The 22,135-nt window shown below is 47.3% G+C and overlaps 1 protein-coding gene across 1 annotated transcript in view; it reads right to left on the minus strand.

Annotated features, from left to right (window-relative positions):
- Positions 1-21,639, minus strand: part of LOC102449094 (actin-binding protein WASF3-like) — a 55,461-nt gene extending 33,822 nt beyond the window's left edge. Inside the window, exon 1 of the mRNA XM_075940869.1 lies at positions 21,334-21,639. The gene's annotated coding sequence lies outside the window, so the exon portion shown is untranslated. The remainder of the gene's footprint in view (positions 1-21,333) is intronic.
- Between the last annotated feature and the right edge of the window lie 496 nt (positions 21,640-22,135).

Below are 22,135 nucleotides of genomic sequence, written 5' to 3' on the forward strand. Positions count from 1 at the left end.
ATGGAAAACGCTATTTCAGGATACCTCCAGTATCCCAAAATAGTGCCGCTGTCTAGACTTACTCTTTGAGGCAAGGCCCTCTCATCTGCAATGCCCAGCACACCTGTAATAAAAAATGATGGGCCAGGCCCTCCACTGATGTAAATCAGTGTTGTTCCATTTTGGTCAGTGGCACTGTACCAATATATGCCAGCTGCCTATGTCATTCCATTTTGGTCAATAGGACTAGACTAACCTATGCCAGCTGCTGGTGGAGCTGGCATTACTTGGCCCAGTAAGGAGTTGGCCCACTAAGTGCCAGCTCCACCTGCAATCATTACATGGCTTCAGAGAGGACCCTAGCCTGGAAGCATGATCTCACACTCAATATTTCACCAGCCTGTTCCTGCACACTTTTATCCTGCAAATTAACTTAATGGCCTTGTTTACCTTCAGAATCTCATTAAAGGCTCTGCAACTGTATTACACATTATGGAGAAGCAATTAGTCAACACCAGAAGCTGCTACACTAAATGCAGGCATTTACGGCAATTTCCCAGCATGCTTCTTAACATGTGCTTCTCAGAGTCAGGGTCAGGCATCTGGGAATCTAGAAACAATAGGCCTGATTCTGTTAAGTCTTGAACACCCTCAATTCCCACTGCCATCAATAGAAGTGGAAAAAATGTGGTGCCTAACTGCATCATATTACTAGGAGGCTTTCATTGTTGTGGGCAGTTTCATGCCTACAGGATTGAACAAACCTATATGCTGTTGCCTCCAACTCAGGCTAGTGAATGAAAAACATGGCTATTATCAGTTTGGTGTGCCCCGTGCAGTGGAGGACACATAAAGACACAAACTCTGATTCTCCTCTCAATTACTCCAGTGACACTCTATGGACTTACTGGAATCACTCCTGACTCTCACCAAGGTGAGACATGAATCAGGCCTTTAGAGCTAGGATTCAAGTTTTGCCAACAGGTTGTCGGAGTTGAAAGAAACAACTCTGAGCATCTGCTGTACCGTAGAAACAATCAACTCATTACAGTCCTTTGCATCTTTCACCATGTAACTAATAGCATCTCCATTGGGGCAAGACAACTATCCTTTGGAACCACATTATTTATAAACCAAAGATAAAGCAGAAGAGGGTAAACTTAAGGAATGAAATATTAGGCTTCAGAGCATACCCTTGTCACTCATGGCAGTCAAGATAAAATCCTGATCTTTTCATTAAAGAGCATCTGGTCTTGGAAAGGGTGGGAAGGCACTTTTCTCTGAAGGATCAGGTACTGGTCCCTCCCAGAGGAAAAATACCGGACTTGATGGTCTTACCGCTATATGTTGTACCTCAAATTTACTTCTCATCTTGCTACAAATACCCAAAGAGAGAAGAAAGCGGAAATGCATAACACTTCTAATATGTAACTAGTTCAATAGAAAAAAGAAATTAGCTTTTTTCCAGGTGTACAGGCTTAAGAACTTAATACCTAAGCAAAGAAACCTTTGCAAGGTCATCAGTTGTTTGACTTAGCCAATTGTTTTGCTTGTTTCTTTGCCAGGGCAAGTGCATTGTTTTGATTTTCCTGGCCAACAAGATTAACCACATTTTGGGCTGCATAACTAGGAGCATTTCCAGCAGATCAAGGAAAGTGATTATTCCACTCTATTAGGTACTGGTGAGGCCACATCAGCAGTACTGCAGCCAGTTTCGGGGCCGCACTACAGAAAATATGTGCATAAATTGGAGTCTAGTGGAGGGCAATGCAAAGTATTGGGGCATATGACGTTTACAAGGAGAGGATGAGGGAACCAGGCTTATTTAGTTTTCAGAAGAGAAGAGTGAGGTGGAGATTTGATAGCCGCGCCTGAAGTTTGGTTCCAAATAGGATGGAGCCAGGCTATTCTCAGTGGTGGCAGATTGGCTATTAGCCAGGGGATAGAAATGGTGTCCCTGTCCTCTGTTCGTCAGAGGCTGGAGAAAGATGGCAGGAGACAAATCGCTTGATCATTGTCTTCGGTCCATCTTCTCTGGGGCACCTGGTGCTGGCCACTGTCGGCAGACAGGCTATTGGGCTAGATTGACCTTTGGCCTGACCCAGTACGGCTGTTCTTATGTTCTTATGATAGAATAAGCAATGGTCTCAAATTGCAGTGGGGGAGATCTAGGTTGGATATTAGGAAAAGCTATTTCATTAGGAGGGTGGTGAAGCACTGGAATGGTTTATCTAGGGAGATGGTGGAATCTTTATCCCTAGAGGTTTTGGATTGACAATGCCCTGGCTGGCTGGGAAGATTAGTTGGGGTTGGTCCTGCTATGAACAGAGGGTTGGATTAATGACCTCCTGTGGTCTCTTCCAACCAAAATCTTCTGTGATTCTATGAAATATGTATTGCCTTGACACAGCAGTGCATTCTGAAATACCTACTACCTAGCACAAGTCCTGGGGCATGGCCTTCTGAGTCATTTCCAAATGGGATGCACTGCATTGTGGTTAAGGAGAGGCTCCTGAACCAGTGCAGCTGGAATATTTGCTATCCATACTGAACAGAAACCACTGTTGGCAGCACTGGTTCAGCCAGTACAGGTACCCCATGCAGCACAGTATAAATAATGCTTGTAACAGGCCTGGGAGAGTTGTATTGTGAGAACACAAGTGGCCAAATTCCACTTCCTGCTATAGCCCCTCTATACTCCAGTGGCACAAAGAGATGCAAAGCAGCTGCCTTGACCCACGGCTGTATTCACCCAAGAGGGGAGCAGTGCAAAACCAATGCACCCAGTGCTATTCTACCCCCTCTCACTAAGGGCATGCCAGTTGCAGGTCTGGGATGAGAGGGAGAGTAGCTGGACCACTTTGTACCCTACGTCAGACTACAGTGCGTTAGAGCCCCCTCTGTGCTGCACTGCCGGAAGTGTCCCAAGCAACATCATCTTGGGGTGTCTTTTCGCCTAGCGCAGACAGAGCTAGGAGGGCAGGAGGAATCGCACACCTTGAATGGGATCAGCAGTTGTAGCTGACTGTGTTTATTACTGCAGCCTCCCCCACCCTCTAAATGTGGATATTGCTGCTGAGGTTGCTGTGGCTAAGCAGATGAAGGAAAGGCTGGCAGCTGGCAGACATTTTTCCTGCGGAAGAGTGCAGAATGGAGCCCTAATCGCCTCTCCCCAAGAGCAAGTGGCAGTTTATTACCCAACAATCACAGCCTTTCAGCCACCTACGCCACTGAAAGGAAGAAAGGGACATCCCAGTCCTCCCTGGGGCTCTGGCTTTTCTCCTCACACTCATTTGGCAATTCAGATTAGGAAACATGCCAGCATTTGAGGGTTTTGAGGCTTTATTTCTGCTTCATCTGAGAGGCAACTATATCCAGGGCTGCCTACAGAATCCAGCTACCGCAGGCAGCCTCACTGAAAATGGGTCCATGTCTGCCCTTAGATCCTGCCACTAGGTTACTCTTAAATAATTGTTCAAGTTCTTTGGATGCCGCAGCCATAGATCTACACCTTCCCTGAAGCCATTGTGTGGCTGCCAGCATGGAAAGCACCAGGGTTACAGCCAGTGATTAATTCATGCTAGAGTCCTGGCACTTCTAGGCTTGGCAGTTCAAAGCCCCAGCACCTCTAGGCTTGCTACATCAGTAAGGGTGTGTCTAGACTAAAGGGTTTTCCAAAAAAAAGTGGCCTTTTTTCGAAAAAATTTCCCCTGAGTCTAGACTGCTGCCGTGTTCTTTCGAAAGTAAATCGAAAGAATGTGGCAGTTTTTTCGACCGCGGAAAACCTTCGGAAAAAGGCGCTATGTAATGCAAACTGTGCTTTTTTGAAAGAGAGCATCCAGACTGCCTGGGTGCTCTCTTTTGAAAAAGCGTCTTGCTTTTTCAAAAGTACTGGTTGTAGTCTAGACACTCTTTTTCGAAAGAGGCTTGCGGTCTAGACGTAGCCTATGTAAAAACAATCGCTTGAGCTCCAGCACACATTTGCTGGAGCACCAGCACCTCTTTCTTTACAAATTAAGCACTGGTTGCAGCTCAACATGTGTCTGAATATAAAGCTTTTTTATAAGAGGGGGGTTTATGAGTGTGTGACGGGGTAGGTTCCCCCCGCACTAGGCCAGAAGTGGTAGACTCCACTCTGAGGGCCAGGGAGGTCACACCCCCTGTAGCCTACTGGGCATGCTCTCACAGCTTGGGTATAAATGAGGGCTGCTCAGAGCAGAAAGGGTGGAGAGGAAGGAGGCCAGGCGGGAGCTCCTGGACAGCCCCAGCATCCACAGTAGCGAAAGCAGTTGCTGCCAACAGAGCACTGGGCTGGGACCCGGTGGAGTGGGAGGGCCCAGGTACCCCTACGTCCCCATCCCACCATCAACCAGATACCTAGATTTAGAGGGAACTAACCTGTGACTAGCCGTAAGCCTGCTTGCACCCTGAGGGAGTGAGGCTGCATATGTGTCTAGGCCTGAGGGGCTGTAATTACCCCAATAGGGGAGCACTAGGCTGGTGACTAGGCCTGAGGGGCCATAAATAGCCTAGTAGAGGCTGTTCCGTGTGTGGGGTGCAATGAAGGGTGCCCCGAGCAGTAGGGCACCCTGTGACAAAGAGGTAGAAATTCCAAGGGAGACCAAGCCCCACACGCACTGATTCCACAGACTTAACTCTTAGGCCAGGTCTACAATAAAAGGGAGCTTGGAATCAAGATATGTAACTCCAGCTACATTGATTATGTAGCTGGAGCTGACATATCTTGTTTTGAGTTTCCCTGCTGTCCCCACTGTGGGAGGCCAACAGGAGCAAATGCTCCTGCCAGCTTCCCTTACTTCTTGTAGAAGCAGGAGAACCAGCCACCAGTGGGGGAAGCCCTCTGAGTTTGATTTAGCGAGTCTTAACTAGACTCCTAAATCAAACTCCATAAGATCGATCGCGGCAGCATGGGTCTTCCATTTAGTGAAGATATGGCCTTAGATTCTTTTCCTTACTTGCCTCATTGGCATTAGCAATGGTGGGAGCAGTAACACAGACAACACTATAATCCTTCCACCACTGCATTGGATGGACCTACTATGCAAAGGGTCACTCAATATAGTGCTTAAAACATCACCCACTAGTTCACCCATCAGTGGCAGCAACAGAGACAACTTTGAAGAATAAAATCCAGCATAGACTTGTTACATTGTGCAGCAACTCAGCATTTTAAAAATTGGGCTGGCAGCCCTTGATAAGAAATTCCATTCTCCTATCCAGTTCAAAACCATCTGTTGCCAACCACAGGCCAGGAATCTCATATGGTATCAGTAGCTCTATTACATTCTGTTTCCAGAATTTGTTGCAGATTTCACACTTGGATAGCACCTTGGATGCCTGCCTTTATGCCTGGCCAGATGTTCTGTCCAGATCAGGGCATCTTGCACTCTAATCTCACCCCTACCAGGACACAGATAGGTGCAGAGGATTATGTTTAGTACTTCTGACCTCACACTGAATGATATTGCCAGGCAGGGGTCCCATAGCATGCAGTGTTTTCCTCTCCGTGGTCCCAATTAAGTTATTAATGAGTTTTAGCTGTTTCTTTCCTCCTCTGACCATTCATCTAGAATACCTCTCTCAAGTGTTTGTAAGGTGGGCTTGTTTTATATTTCTCATATGAGCTGTCAGATTGTGTTTAGACAATGGGTAGGCACCACTTGAGTTATATTTACCTCATCTCTTCTCCCTGCCACGCAAGGCCAGATTAAGAAAGGGGCTTTAAGGGCTGCAGTCCAGGGTTTCAGGCTAAGGTGCCCTGGACTGTAGCCACTAAAGCCCCTGTGTTCTGGGCCAGCTCTTTCTGTTGGGGATGGGATAGGTAGCTCTGTGTGCTGACGTTCCTCCTCTCCAAACCCCCCGGGCTGGAGCTGTGTTGCTGCAAGCGACAGGAATCTCTGTCCCAGCACTGCCTTAACCGGGAAGCTCCACCCCCACTACTCCCATTGGCTGGGAATTGGCCCCTCCCTCATGCCTCACCATAACTCTCTCCCTAACCCCGCACTCCAACCCCTGTCTTGAGCCACCCCTGCACTCCCGATTCCTTGGCTCCAGCCTGGAATCTTCTCCTAAACCCCACACGACTCATCCCCAGGCCCACCCCAGAGCCTGCACCCACAGTTGTAACTGTCACCTCCCCTCTCCCCCGCACCCACCTTCCTGCTTTGACCCCAGCCCCACCCCCAGAGCTCACACCCCCAGTTGGAACCCTCACCCCCCTGCACTCACCCTTCTGCTCACTCTTGTACTCTGAACCCCTCATTTTGGCCCCACCCAGACTCTAGGGACCCCACAATATCTAATGGCCCCGGACCCCAGAAGAAGTTGTCCAGCCCTGCTGCCATGCCTCATTTTCACAGGCAAAGCATGTCCATTCCATGTGCCTCAGTTCTGACCAGAAGGGTAGATCAATCTCCCAGGCCCATTCAATCCTTGTTCTTTATCTGAGGATACAGTCAATTGGGTGGGCAACTAGTGTGACTTGTGATGGTCACCTTAACAATCTGAACACCTCCCCACTACAAACTGGACTGTAATCCACTAACTCATTCACAAAATCCACTGAGTCACAAACAGATGGGAACAACTTTTAGTTATGATTGGTTTGGGTTGGGTTTGAAGAAATGAGCTAGAGATCAAAGGCTCTTTGTCCTTTCACCAGTACCCAGAGTCTGTTAGAATTATGGGATGTTATTTCTAAAGGAATTCCCCGCCCCTCTCTCTGATATATTGACATTCTGGGCCAATTTCTGATTTCATATATTCTAGTTAAGATCCACTGCATCAGAGTCTCTCCTCACTGATCTCAGTATAATTCAGGAGTAAACCAAATAAAACCAATGGAGTTATGCTGGTATAAAACTAATGTGAGAGAAGGATCAGGCTCACTCAATTTTACAGGAATTTCCATGAGTCAAAACAAAATACAGGACTATGTAGCACTTTAAAGACTAACAAGATGGTTTATTAGATGATGAGCTTTCGTGGTCCAGACCCACTTCCTCAGATCAAATAGTGGAAGAAAATAGTCACAACCATATATACCAAAGGATACAATTAAAAAAAAGTGAACACATATGAAAAGGAACTGACTATGCTGTTTTGGGTTTGGCCTCCTTAGAACTGCTCTGTTGAACTGATCAATAACTGAAAACTTCCTATATTGGAAAATGTTTTGTGTAGAAGATAGTTCTGATGACAGAGAGTCACAACAAGATAAGAATCACCATTTCTGATGCTCACTGGAAACTGTCTGTTTCTAAGCAGCACATTGCTGCTTCCTCTAGTAGCACATTTCAGCTTCCATAATGCATCCGTCAAATATTCTGGGCATCTCAGCTGTGTCAGTTGCATTGACCTCCCCAAGCTGTTTCTGTTCTGGGAGATGCATTTGGTTTGCTCAGTCCCATTCACTGCATTTGCTAAATCTAACAGAGGGCCTGGCACGTACATCAGAGAGTGCACTAGATTTTAGACACATTTTACAAATATCTCTCCAGGATAAAATAAAACTCAGCATTTTCCAAAGCTGCAAAAATCCACGAGCTGCTCAATGCCCACCCAAGTTTTGAAGTGCTGCAAAGACTGTGCACTCAGAATCCGAGGAAGGGTAAAAGGGAGAGAGCACCTTGAATGGCCCCTCCCACCATTACTAACCAGCCAATATTTTGAGCCACAAATAGAATCACATCTAATTCTACACAGTCAGAGTGAAGATCACCACCACAAAGGGATTCTGAGAGTAAGAGGAAACAAGCTATAAGCTTCATGGAGCACAGTTTCTCAAGGAAGAATCATGGAACTTCAGAATAGATACCAAGATATTGACATTAAATTGCTGGAAGGCTAGGGTTACCAGGTAGACCCCCCAAGAAAACCGGACACATTTGATCATGGGGGGGGGACCAGCCAAGAGGGGGACGGGGCTAGCCAGGAGGAAGGGGGGGCGGGAAGCAGAGCTGGGTAGGGTTGGGGGCCCCGAGGCTGTCCGGGAGGAAAGGGGGACCCGGAGGAAGAGGGGGCGGGAAGTAGAGCTGGCGGGGCAGGGTGCAGTGGCGCTGACCACAGGAGATCAGGAAGAGGAACGGGCCGGCGGAAAGCAGAGCTGGGGGGCGGTGCAGGGGGCCTGGCCGGTGAGGTGAGCAAATCGACTGGCGCGGAGTGGGACTGACCCGGGCACTTGCAGATCCAGGGGCGCTGCCTGTCCCGCGCAGGCTCCCAGCGATGCCCGAGCTAGGAGGAGGCTTCCCCTCTTTCACACACTCAACCAACTGAGGGCTCCCAGCAGCAATTGTGTCCCCGCCTCCCAGCTGGGACTCCCAGCCGCTCCCCCCGCCCATGCCAGGCTTCTGTCCGGTGCGCAGCCGGAAAAATCAGAAAATACCGGACATTGCACATGTCTGGTATTGTCTGATTTTTTTTTTACTGGACAGAGCGCGCAAATACCAGACTGTCCAGTACAATACCGGACACCTGGCAACCCTATGGAAGGCATAGGCCTACTTTCTCCCCTTCCGAATTTCTCTAAACCCCGCAGAGAAGAATCACAGAAGCAGAGATGAAAGTATGCAGCAATGCCAGATTGCTGTCCCTGCTGCCATATCAGGCTTACAAATTAGGGTGTAAAATCCCGCTTAATCAGTTAAACGTTAAATTTAAACCAGTTAAGCAATTAAGAAGGATCTCGCAGGTGGGAGCTGCTCCAGCCTGGTTGCAGCAGCCTCCTGGCCCCTCAAGGCTCTGCTGCTCCTGGTCTCCGGTTAACCTGATCACTTCGCTATTACAAATGAAACCACACACAGCTCATGAGCATGGCACAGCAATGAGCAATCTAAGCTACTGAGTGGGCCGCATGAGTGACCCTCCTTCATCTCAGTGGGTTACAAGTTTGTCATATCCAAGAAGGTCTTCTGGAGTAGGGTAGTTTTTGCTAACTGCATTTGAGTACCTAGAATGTGTCGGGTGTGCCAACTGAAAGCAGCACTTTGATTGGATGCAGAGGGAGCTCTCACAGTCAGTGTTGTGTGCAATCAGTGCACACCTTATTTCATATGCCCTTGCTTCATGTGCGTGTCATTTTGGTCACACGGATAGGAAAAATACTATGCAGGTGGAATCCAGCAGAATCTGGCAACCCTCTGTGTGGGCAACTATAAACAAAATGTCTCATGGGCCACGCATATAGAACCCAAAATCAGCTTTGAAAAATTGTGCCTTCGCTGTCTATGGAACAATTCCCAGAAGAAACGCTTTATGGGCAGTTAAATAACCTCCTACTCTTCAGTTTATATCCCTGTATGTGATCCTTAATCCAAGATTTAGTCTGCTATGATTAGCTCATTTCCACAGCTACGGCATGTTCCTTCCCTCTAATTCCTGTGCTTAACTATATTTTTGTACACCCTGAGGCCAGATCCTCAACCAGTGTAAATTATTGACTTTAATGGAGTGATGCCAGTTTATGCCAGTTGAGAACCTGGCTTCTTGTGCTTATTTTTTGACATACCTATATCACGGTACGTCTACACTACAATGTTAATTCGAACTAACTTAGTTCGAATTAGTTAATTCGAACTAAGCTAATTCGAACTAATGCATCCAGACTAAAAAACTAGTTCGAATTAGTGTTTTGCTAATTCAAACTAGCATGTCCACATTAAGTGGACCCTGAAGCGGGGTTAAGGATGGCCGGAAGAAGTGCTGGCAGGGCATCAGAGGAGGACTTAGAGCGTGGAGATGCTGTCTCAGGCTAGCCGAGGGCTGTGCTCAAAGGGTCTCGAACCCCACCCCGGACAGACAGTTCTCAGGGGTGCCCCACTTGCAAAGCAGTCCTGGCTTGGATTGCCCAAAGTACCCACACTGGGAACATCACAGCACTCGGCCATCAGCCCAGCTGCACTTGCCGCAGGCTGCCATCTGGGGAGAGGGGGCAATTGGGGGGCAGCAGGAGAGCTTCCTCCCCCAGAAGCCCGCAGAGCCAGCCCAGTCCTCCCCATCGGGGGCGCGTACCCCATTCCTCCCTCACCTCCTTCCACTTACCCTTCCCTATTCCCTCTTCTTGATGTACAAAATAAAGGACAATTGTGTTAAAAAATGGAATCTGTCTTTATTGAACAAAACTGGGGGAGACTGGGAAAAGGAGGTGGGAGAGGGGAAGAGAGAGGCTGGGAGAGGGGAGGGCAACTAAAATGATCAGGAGTTGGGAACAGGTCCCATATGAAGAGAGGCTAAAGAGACTGGGACTTTTCAGCTTAGAAAAGAGGAGACGGAGGGGGGACAGGATAGAGGTCTCTAAAAGCAGGAGTTGGGTGGAGAGGGTGCATACCGAAAAGTTCTTCATTAGTTCCCATAAAGAAGGACTAGAGGACACCAAAGGAAATGAATGGGTAGCAGGCTTCAAACTAGTAACAGAAAGTTGTTCTTCACAAAGCAAAGAGTCAACCTGTGGAACTCCTTGCTGCAGGAGGCTGTGAAGGCTACAACTAGAACAGAGTTTAAAGGGACGTGAGATCAAGTCATGGAGGTTGGGTCCATGGAGTGCTATTAGCCAGGGGGTAGGAGTGGTGTCCCTGCCCAAGGTTTGTGGAAGGCTGGAGAGGGATAGCACAAGACAAATGGCTTGGTCACTGTCTTCGGTCCATCCCCTCCAGGGTCCCTAGGGTTGGCCGCTGTCGGCAGACAGGCTACTGGGCTAGATGGACCTTTGGTCTGACCCAGGACGGCCATTGTAAGCTCAGGGCTCAGGGTCGGGGGTCTCAGTGGACTACCTTGATTTTCATGCACACCTGCTCCTGGGTGGCCAGGCTGGCAGCTCTCCTGGCCTAGCCGGCCACTTTCCTGTTCCTAGTGCGGAGGTCGTGGACGAGGTCCACAATGTCCGCACTAGCCCAGGCGGGTGCCCGCCTCTTGCGGTCCTGGGCAAGCTCCCGGGAGCCACCAGCCTGGTCCCGGGAAGAGGGGGAGGGTTGGGGGGCATCGGGTAGGTGGTTTGATCCGTGCCAGGTGCAGGGTCTGCTGGTTGGGTGCTGGCAGGCTTGCACCTGGCACGGGCACCGTAGCCAGCCCATGCCCCTTTAAGGGGTCCGGGGCCGGGAGGGAGGCATAGAGTTTCCCTGGTGTTGGCCAGAGTGGCCACCAGGGAAACCTGGGGAGGGCTAGCCTCCCACTAGTTCGAATTAAGGGGCTACACACCCCTTAATTCGAACTAGCTAGTTCGAACTAGGCTTAATCCTCGTGGAATGAGGTTTTCCTAGTTCGAACTAAGCACTCCGTTAGTTCGAATTAAATTCAAACTAGCGGAGCGCTAGTGTAGCGCCTATTAAAGTTAGTTCGAACTAATGTCTGTTAGTTCGAACTAACTTTGTAGTGTAGACATATCCTCACTCCTGCTATCCCATACCATAGCTTTGCCTTCTGTAAAAACCCTGGTTTATCCCTTGTTCTTGCAGAGAAGGGATAGCAGCATGTGACCAGCAAACCTGGAATGGCCCACAATGATAGGCTACGTCTACACTGGCCCCTTTTCCGGAAGGGGCATGTTAATTTCAGCCATCGTAGTAGGGAAATGCGCGGGGGATTTAAATATCCCCCGCGGCATTTAAATAAAAATGTCCGCCGCTTTTTTCCGGCTTTTAGAAAAGCCGGAAAAGAGCGTCTACACTGGCCCCGATCCTCCGGAAAAAGCGCCCTTTTCCGGAGGATCTTATTCCTACTTCGAAGTAGGAATAAGATCCTCCGGAAAAGGGCGCTTTTTCCGGAGGATCGGGGCCAGTGTAGACGCTCTTTTCCGGCTTTTCTAAAAGCCGGAAAAAAGCGGCGGACATTTTTATTTAAATGCCGCGGGGGATATTTAAATCCCCCGCGCATTTCCCTACTACGATGGCTGAAATTAACATGCCCCTTCCGGAAAAGGGGCCAGTGTAGACGTAGCCTATATAAGGTGCAGACCACAAAGACTATAAATTTCAGTGTGCTATACCTTGATCAAAAAACACATCACTCTTACACAGTGGGAACTGTAGTCCCTGCGGGTTGTGTACCTGCATCTGTTCCCTTTTATGGAGATGTAGCCCACAAGCTGCTGGTGAGTTAGCAGCATAGTCTTAAAGGTTAGACAATGTTTTAATCGGCCTTTCAAGCAGCTAGTCCTCCTTGTGAAGGAAGCATGGCCCCCACATTTATTTCCACTGCTTCTGACTATTAGCAAGAAATCAACTCTCTCTCCATCCTAGCAGAGGAAACAGATGAAGCTCTAGCAAACTCTTCAGAGAAAGAGCAAGAACAGAAGGTGTTGACAGTTCCAGAAGGAAGGGACCATGTTGTAAATATGTAAAGCAAGAGAAATCATTTTGGTGTAGCATGGAGCCTGGCTGCTAACATCAATGGATAAATGTAGCCCATGAGACAGGGGGGTATGGAATCACTATGCTGAGCCTTATTTTTCATGGATGGCTTGTCAAACAGGAGGGCTGATATAGAGTGGACTTAAGTGGAGATGTTGGCAAAGGGATTTAGAAACCTACACCAGTATTGCAAAAAGAAGTGGCGAGGAAAAAATCTACCATTTGACTGAGTGTTCATCAAAGTGAGCAACACACAGCCAGAGCTGCACCTAATACAGACAAAATGCAGAGTTTCTTACTCAGCTCTGACAATACCCCTTATCATGACCAAGAGCACCTCCTGCTGGTCCATCAATGAACACTGTTACAGGGAGACAGCCAGGTTCAATGGATCTCGCTAATCTGCACAATGGATTTGCAATGCTAAGAACTGGGATATGGTCCCCAGTCTCCATAGATGAACAGTTAGTGCATTAAAGCACTGCACCCCCTAAACTTCAGAATAGGAGTCCCAATAATACAGCTTGTAAGGCAGCCTTAATGGGAGATGAACGACATTAACAACGGAGAGCATGTGATCAAGTGTGGCCCTGGTACAAGTTTGTTTTCTAGTTCAGTATGTGCTCTAAACAAGGAAGGGAAACATATTTAACTCATCATAAGGAAATATACAGAACATAACTCAAGATGTCTTCCATTTTGGGAGCAACTGGGTAACCATGTGTGGCTCGCACCATGCATTGTTTTTGAATGAAACCTCCAGAGGTTCAGAAGTTCATATAAGTGCCCCAAACCTGGCTCACCCCCAAAATGAGGGTACAAGAATTGTAAGTACAGGTTTCAATCTGAGTTTTGTCCAAAGCTTTGGGGCCCGCTCTCCTTTTGTTTCAATCAGCTTGCCCATCCTTAATTATTATTGCAACTGCCTAGGATGACTAGCCACTATGAGAGGTGCCCCCAGAATATCAGAGTGCTGACAGGAACCAGAATATTAGAGTACTGCCTGGAATCACAGTACTAGTGTTAAATCTTACTCACACACACACACCCTGAGTACTGGACTAATGTCAGAAATCAGAGTAGTTCAAGAAATAAAGCAGTATATTGAATATCTATAATCCTGAGAAAGAGAAAGCAAATAAAAGGACTTGATCCCAAAACCCTGCCTCACACACGCATCCCTCATTCACATGTGCAGTCCCAGGGATGTCAGTAGGAGTATTTGGGTGAGTATAAATTGCAGGACCAAGCTCTAAAGTTGAAAATGAAAGCAAAAATGCAAGACAGTCTTCAAATATGTCAAGACTTCAAAGGCGAGACTGTGGGGTGAGTGAGAGGACAGGAGAGGGGGATGAGAATGAAACCAGCTCTTGGGAGTCTGAATGGAATCTCTGCCTCAGCAGCATTCGTGAAAGAAACTGAGGGAAGGTCACACACTGGATAGCAGAGACAAAAAGGATCCCTAGAGCAAGTGAAATATTAAAGGTTTTCAACTCATAGGAGGAGCAGCTGGGAAATTAAGCCAATTGTAAAAGAAGTTACAGAATACTAGACCCAGATAAATGGCATTTCCTCTGAATTAATGTGAATCACTGCTCACATCACTTGAACCCTCAGCTGCCTCAACCTTTGTATTGCCTAGAGCAATAACAATCTTTAATGTATTGACCCTTTGTCATTTCCCTGATTGCCTCCCACTGCCTTTATGATCTAGGGACAGCAACATGCATAAATACAGCCTGTGCTGCTAGGTTTTCCACCTACTATTGACCCAGTAGCATTATTACTGGAAGAGCCTCCATTAGTTTGTCCAGCCTTTTTTGAGGCCCTTGACGGAGCTGGACGGAGTAGGGGAGGAGACTGCTAGACACAGAATAGGGAAATGAATTAAAAACGGCAGCAATGCAGGAGACCAGATCTATGCTGATGTCACAACAGCTGGTCAGAGGAGCTTGGTAGATGTAAGTTGACTAGCCAGTTACCATCTTGCAAGCAGGCCCACCAATGGGGTGGAGGCAAAGGGGTCAGTTGCACCAGGGCCTGATGATTCACAGTGGCCCGGGACTCCCAGCTGCAGCAAAGGCAGTGGCCGGAGCCCCAGGTCCTTTAAATCACTACTGGAGTGCTGCACTGCTCTGCATGGCTCTAAGGGCTGGGGAGGGATGGCTGGATACCCCACCCCTTCCATGCAAGGCTCCGCCCCTTCCAGTGGCATGGAGCCTGGCCCCCTGCACAGGCCGTCGGCTCCCCTGCTTGCAAGGATCTTTGCTCATTATCTTAGTTCCATTAGGACCCCAATATATATTTTCTTCTTCAACCACCTAATGCACCCAAAGGATTTTTATTTTTAAAATCAGATTCATGATTTAAAGTTTCACAAAGAATCTCAAGCCTGATGAAAAGTGCCAGACTGACAGACCCACAGACAGACAGTCTCCACTTATCTACAGATCACATATAGAACAGGATGAGCAGCTAAGCTTTCCCCACCACGTCTTGACAACATGCTTCAATCCTAACTTGGAAGGATCAGCTGATTCCATCTCCATGCCAAATGGCCAGCATTGTGTTTTATTCTTTGCTGAGACTGCAAACAAGGGTGCCAATTAGCATCAATTATGGTGGTGATTCTGGAGATGAGGACACATGTCCACTTGATCAATAGGACTGAATAAACACCACAAGATTGATCATTCAGTAAACAATTAAGGCAGAAGTTCCATATTTTTTTACAGTTTGATCAACATCCATGCAAGTTATTTTTTTATATTTATTAAATGTGGTTTACATAATAAAACACGTTCTCCACTTATGTGAAGGACAAATACATAAGTGTCTTCAATAAGTTCACATGTCACTTTCATAGCTCGGCACCATAAAGATTGTCAGTAAAGTATAAACTGTGTGTTATTTATTTGTCATCTCTAAATGTTGTTTTGTTTCCCTAGTGCTGGTAAAAGAACAGCTATGAGTTGGGCAGCATCCCCAGTGATGTGCCCCACTGTGCTAGTCTGGGCCTCAGAAAACCCAGTTTCAGTTCCCATCTCTTCTGAAGGGTTCTTGTTTAACCTTGAGTGAGTCGCATAATCTCCCTTTGTCCCCCATCTGTAAAACATTTGTCATGCAAACGTAAAAAAGACAGGAACTAGGAGCCAAAGGGATTAGGAACTAGAGACAGAGCCTTTCACTTCTTGGTCACTGATTTAAAGGGCATCCAGTTCAGGAGCCTCCAAACACAAAATGAGTTGATAAGAATCAGTCCCATTCCTAGGTATCCACATCACTTAAATGTTTGTTAGCAGAGTATCCAAGAACTGAATGAGTCAGGAAGCTTGAGCTACAAGTCTCAAACCTTAAAGCTCTCCTAGAGCCTGAATGAGGCACTTTTAAGGCTTACGCTTGTTTTGTCACTTGTTAGAGAGAATACCTCTGTTTCCATTCAGTCAGCCTCTCATCTTCCACCAATATTACAGTCATTCATTAAACAAAATCTGACACCCTTAACTTTGATAATAATGGAGAGTAGGTTTTTCCAAATGAAAATTTTCCTGTAAAATTCAATGTAGCATTAAATCACACTATAAATATTCCCATTACTACACAAGCTCATTAATAAACATTACATTTCGTCTCTCTTTCTTTCATTGAAAAATGCTCAAGATCTAGCAATGACACTTGACTAAATTGATTTTAAATCACTGATTTGTTTGAAGACTAGGTTCTATCACAGGAACTATTAGCCAGAAGCCTGTCTATAAAAGGGATGTAATAAACTCAAATGCTTCTTAACCTCTTGATCACTGTAAGACACCACTTGCACTATATGCCTATCACAAAACACTCACACTGCGTCTAGACTGGCATGATTTTGCGCAAAAGCAGTTGCTTTTGCGCAAAATCTTGCCACCTGTCTACACTGGCCGTGAATATTTGTGCAAGAACACTGACTTTGTAATGTACTAAATCAGTGGTTCTTGCGCTAATACTCTGACGCTCCCGCTCAGGGATAAGCCCTCTTGCGCAAGAATTCTTGCGCAAGAGGGCCAGTGTAGACAGCAACGTTAATTTCTTGCGCAAGAAAACCCGATGGCTAAAATGGCCATCAGAGCTTTCTTGCGCAAGAGAGCGTCTACACTGGCATGGATGCTTTTGTGCAAAAGCAAATCTTTTGCGCAAAGGCACATGCCAGTATAGATGCTCTCTTGTGCAAATACTTTTAACGGAAAAACTTTTCCGTTAAAAGTATTTGCGCAAAATCATGCCAGTCTAGACGCAGCCTCAGGGTTCATTATATATTTATTTTAAATCATAAAGAACAAAATTAAATGTTATTTTACAGATGAAAGCTACCAAAGCTTAATACCTAATTGGTGACCAAATTTTCACTTAGCTATTTTCTCTGTGCATTTAGGTTTTGTGGTATTTTGTTTTTTTGTTCTTTTTTCATATAGATGAAACAAACAGAGAACAAGGAAATAATGTGATGATCATGAATTACATGATAAGCAGTGGTCACAGCACAAGCTGCCTAGAGATTGTAGTTTTATCACTTCCTACACTTTTGCCTCCCATCAATCACTGCTAGCCTACTCACGCCCCTACATTTCTCCTACCCCTGGATTTTTCTCACCTCATCCACTAGGCATATAATCTCCTGCCTGATTCTTTGCACCATGCAATCTCATTCTTCTCCTTCAGATCCCTGGAGCCTCGTGCCCTTTCAGTTTCCCTTCCAGATCAGACGTCTCCACTATCTTTGTTCTCTTATAAATATAATACCTTCACATTCTGACATAATACAGCATGGAACCAACAAGGTGAGGATGTAATAGAATCCTGTAATTTTTTAACATAAACTTCACCCTCCTTCCTTCCCCTCCCCCCTCCAGCCATTAACCTATCCTATGTTTAATTTGGACTGTAAGCTGCATGGAAAACGGCTCTGCCATCTTCATTTATCTGCAGAGCAACAGGCACATGTATAGTACTATACAAATCCAGCAGCAGCTGCCAAATCTTGAAGTCTATTTTGGCTGAATAATAACAATAATTGGTCCAATAATAATAACTGTTAGCTATTTTAATTTCTCTTTTAAGCTTTGTCACTGCTTATATAGCACCACAACATTTCTTATCTTTTACAAGATTCATGCAGTGGGGCGTAAGGCACTATCAAACTGAACCAAACCCATTTTCTCCCAATGTCCAAGGGACTCTGGTAACCCCAGGGACAAGCTTTGAACAGTAGGTGACTGGATCGGATGTTTTCCTTTATCCAAATGCCTTTCTTTTCACTCATTTCAGATCATTGTCTGGTGCAGTGCCTTTCATTGTGGTTACCTTACACTTCCATGATACTACTAGATGCTCTTACAGACAAACTTCATTGCTCTTGGCTTCCCAGAGGAAAATAACATCAGTCTCTTTGGGGTCAGTACTGAACAGCATGAACAATTAAAGCTCTTTGGCCACAGTCAATCCAATGAGGAACATAATTGTAATGTCCTGAGCAACCTAACTCCCATCAACTTTGGGAATGGTGAGCATTTGGTAACTTGGAGGATCAGGCCCAAAGCTTTCTATGCAAATAAAGTGTGTGGTTACTAATGAATAGCACTGCCAATTTTTCAACTTACTAAGATCTCAGGAGCCTCGTGGCTCCATCATCTTGGCTATCATCATCTTCAGTTGAAAGCTGCGGCCTGTATAAACAACAGTTCCAAGAAAAAGATGCATCTTGGTCTCAGCCATGACATGATCTTTCTTCAGGCTCCACCTCCGTATTAAAGAAGAAAGCAGCCAAGGATCGCATTGTGTAAATCCCACTGGCTCTATCAACTAGACACACTGAAACTCTCTTATAGTATGCACTAGTATGTTCTCAGGAAGCATTAATACACTGTACAAGTTAACTTTAATCTTGACTGTATAGTGCTGATGAACTAGCACTATCATGGGCAAACAGTTCTAGAGAACCCAACCGTGCTACTGTTGTTGTTTAGTGGACTACACACTGATGCAGACAAGGTAAGGAGATAGATTGTCTGAAAGAAAGTCTATTGCCATTGTGATTGAATTAGACCATCAACTCCTTCTACAAAATACACAGAACACAAGCAACCTAAACCAAAAACTCACAAATACACTGGTCAGTTTGAAGTTCTGGCTTACAAAAGGAATTAACTCTACCAGTTCTCTAGGTTCTTCCTCTGCACCCATTACCATCATGGCTGACAAGCTGGTGGTAAAGTTATTGTAGATAAGATAACAAATAAAGCACATATGAATTACACTGAAATGTGCCTGAACTGATGTATTGATGTTAAAGTGCATAAATCAGCAGTATTTTGGGCACATTAAAATGACAAGGAAACAGAGAATCTCTGAGACTTTATTTATAAAATGAAAACTGCCCAGTAAGTAAGAGAACCTGAATCATGTACTGCTGGAACCCTAGGTGCTCTTTCTGGGTAGTCTATATTTCTATTTATACTTATACCTGGCATTCCGAAAACCTGGTGATGACACATTGGAAATGTGCAGAATAGACACCTTGTTTATATGAGATTCCTGCAGGAAGGTACTGCTTTCCATGAGTTAATACATGCCTGTACATTTGCCTAATTACATCTGGTCAGTTGCCAGGTGGAAATGAAAAGAAATCCTCCTAAAGTGCCCCTGTCACAAACCAGCAACCAGCAGTTTCAAATCTGACCTACTGCACTGCCCCCTGCCTGCACTATCCCCATAATCTCTCAGGACAGACATGTTATTACACACAATATAATCACTGACACAGCAGGTGCAGCCGATCAGTGAAACCCGTGCTAACGAAAGGCCTGATGAAAACAACACACAAACACAGCTGCCAGTGACTAGTAAAAATGTCACTCCAAGGAAATTAAATGATTTCACAAAACTAAGTGATTGGGCAACAAAATGGCAAATAAAATTTAATGTTGATAAATGTAAAGTAATACACACTGGAAAATATAATCCCAACTATATATACAAAATAATGGGGACTAATTTAGCTATAACCACTCAAGAGAGAGATCTTGGAGTCATTGTGGATAGTTCTCCAGAAACATCCACTCAGTGCGCAGCCGCAGTCAAAAAAGCAAACAGAATGTTAGGAATCATTAAAAAAGGGGTAGAGAAAAGGACAGAAAATATCTTATTGCCTCTATATAAAACCATGGTACGCCCACACTGTGAATATTACATACAGATGTGGTTGGCTCATCTAAAAAAAGATATATTGGCATTGGAAAAGGTTCAAAAAAGGGCAACAAAAATGTTTAGGGGTTTGGAACAGGTCCCATATGAAGAGAGATTAAAAAGACAGGGACTTTTCAGTTTAGAAAAGAGGAGACTAATGGTGGACATGATAGAGGTCTATACAATCATGACTGGTGTGGACAAAGTGAATAAGGAAAAGTTATTCATAACATAAGAATTAGGGGTCACCAAATTAAATTAATAAATAGCAAGTTTAAAACAAACAAAAGGACGTTTTTCTTCACACTGCACACAGTCAACCTGTGGAACTCCTTGCCAGAGGATGCTCTGAAGACCAGGACTTTAACAGGGTTCAAAAAAAGAACTCGATAAATTCATGGAGGTTAGGTCCATCAACAGCTATTAGCCAGGATGGGTAGGAATGGTGTCCCTAGCCTCTGTTTGTCAGAGGCTGGAAATGGATGACAGGAAAGGGATCACTTGATGATTACCTGTTCTGTTCACTCCCTCTGGGGCACATGGCATTGTCCACTGTTGGAAGACAGGATACTGGGCTAGATGGACCTTTGGTCTGACCCAGTACAGCCATTCTTATGTTCTAAAAATTGCACACACCCGCCTAGACTTATGACCTCAAGATTCACTGAAACCTGGGGCAGGTGTACTTTGGTTGCAGGTCAAGAGCTCATGCTGAGTTGACAGCTGTTATAACATTGATGTTTCTTCCTGATTAGCTGGGCTTTTCCCAGCCCTCATCCCCCCTCCCATCCAATCACATCTTCCAGGTCTCTCAACTTCCAAATCCCTCAAGAGATGGAAGGGGGGGGGGGCACGCATCTACAAGTGTGAAGTCATCAACCTAGAATACCCAATGGGATGGGAGTTTGGGAGTTTGGGGGTCAGCTGCCCTCAGCATGTCAATTTCACCTGCAAGCTCCCAGCTCTTGCTGCCTTGGCGGATTGTCAACAGAGAGTGATGGAGCCAACGCTAGTCTCTGCTTCCAGCTAAGGGTAACCAGAGCCCTGGGCCAGCCCTCGGAGCTCTGTGCGCAGCCAGGAGCGAAACCCCGTTCTTAAACAAGACCCCACAGATCTGAACGGAGCCTCTGACTCTGACAGGCATCTTGCAGCGATACTCCAGCCAGCTCTGAGCTATCCAGCCTCCAGCCCCCACCAGCACCTTAGCCAGAATGTCCCAGGCTGCTGCCCGGGATGTGTGTCAGCTCTTGCTGAGTTACTTCAGCCGCCTACCCATCCCCTGCGTGCGGTGCTGGCTCGGTGCCCGGGGGGTGGTGGTCACTAGACCTCACCCCCCCAAATGCAGCTTGGCTTCCTGCCCCCTCCACCTCTCTGCAGCCCAGCGGTAGCGGATCCAGACGCTCCGGGCTTTCCCTCCACAGCCCCACCCTGATCCACCCTTCTGGGGGGATTTTTGAGGGGATCCTCCTTCCCGTCCGACATTCCCTCTTCCCCACACGTGCCAGCCATGGCTGGACGTGCCGCTCTCACCAGCGCCCAGCCACCGCCGTGCAATAGGGTGGGAACCCCCGGCCCTCCCATCCCAGCCTTGCAGAGGGATAGGAGCCTTCCCGCGCCCCTGCAGCTCCCATCCCCCGCGCCCAGGCAGGACAACCCTCTGTGCAAATGGCTGGAGAGCCCCTGCATCGTCATGCCCAGCGGCCGGGAACCCCCCACTCCACGCCCCGCCACCCTTCGCAGGGAGCGCAGAGCCCCCTCGGGCCGCCCTTACCTGGGTGCTGCTGGGCCGGGAGGGGGGGATGCCCTCAGCGCTGGGCGGCCGCGGAGCCAAGGCGGCTGGCCGGGCCGAGCATGTTTGCGGCGCGGGAGGAGGAGGCGGGTGCGGAGCCGGGGATGCAGATACCGCGGCTGCCTCTGCGCGTGTGTGTGCCCGGGAGCTTCGCCCAGCCTGGCACTCCGCAGTGCTCTCACGGCGCATGTGCCCCGCGCCCCCTGGCTGGGGACAGCCCACTTGCTGGGCTGCTGGGGCTGGCGCTCTCCCGCGGGGGCGGGGAGGGGGGGGCTCAGCCAGCTGCTTTCACTCCCCATCACCGCCTGCCGGATCTGTGCCGCCCCCTTCCCTCCATCTTCCTGCACCCCCCCCCATCATCCCCGCAGCATTTGGCTTCTGTGGCTCTCCCCTTTGAGGGAGGTGGGGAGCAGAAGGAGGCCCCGCCCCGCCCCCCGCCAACTTTACTCTTTCGCCTCCATCATTAGCAGAGGGATCAAAAAGAGACGCTGGGCGCCCCCTTTCCGGAGCCCCCCACCCGCCAGCTCTGTGCTCTCTGCTACCCGCCCATTCCCCCCTGCATCCCCATCTCCCTCTGGATTTCCCCAGGGCCCACTCTGCTCCCAAAGCACAAAATACTGTGTCTCTCTGCACCCCCCACCGCGTAGCCTCCAGATCCTCCCCGCCGTGCATGCCCCCCGGGACTCTCACACGTAGCCTTCCCCTCTGGGTGCTGACTCGGGTGCCACGGGGCGCGAGGACGAGCCAGCTGGCACAATGCTGCTTACTACAGGTAAACCGGCGG

Source organism: Pelodiscus sinensis, chromosome 13 (genome assembly GCF_049634645.1).
Source record: "Pelodiscus sinensis isolate JC-2024 chromosome 13, ASM4963464v1, whole genome shotgun sequence".
NCBI classification, from domain to species: Eukaryota; Metazoa; Chordata; order Testudines; family Trionychidae; genus Pelodiscus; species Pelodiscus sinensis.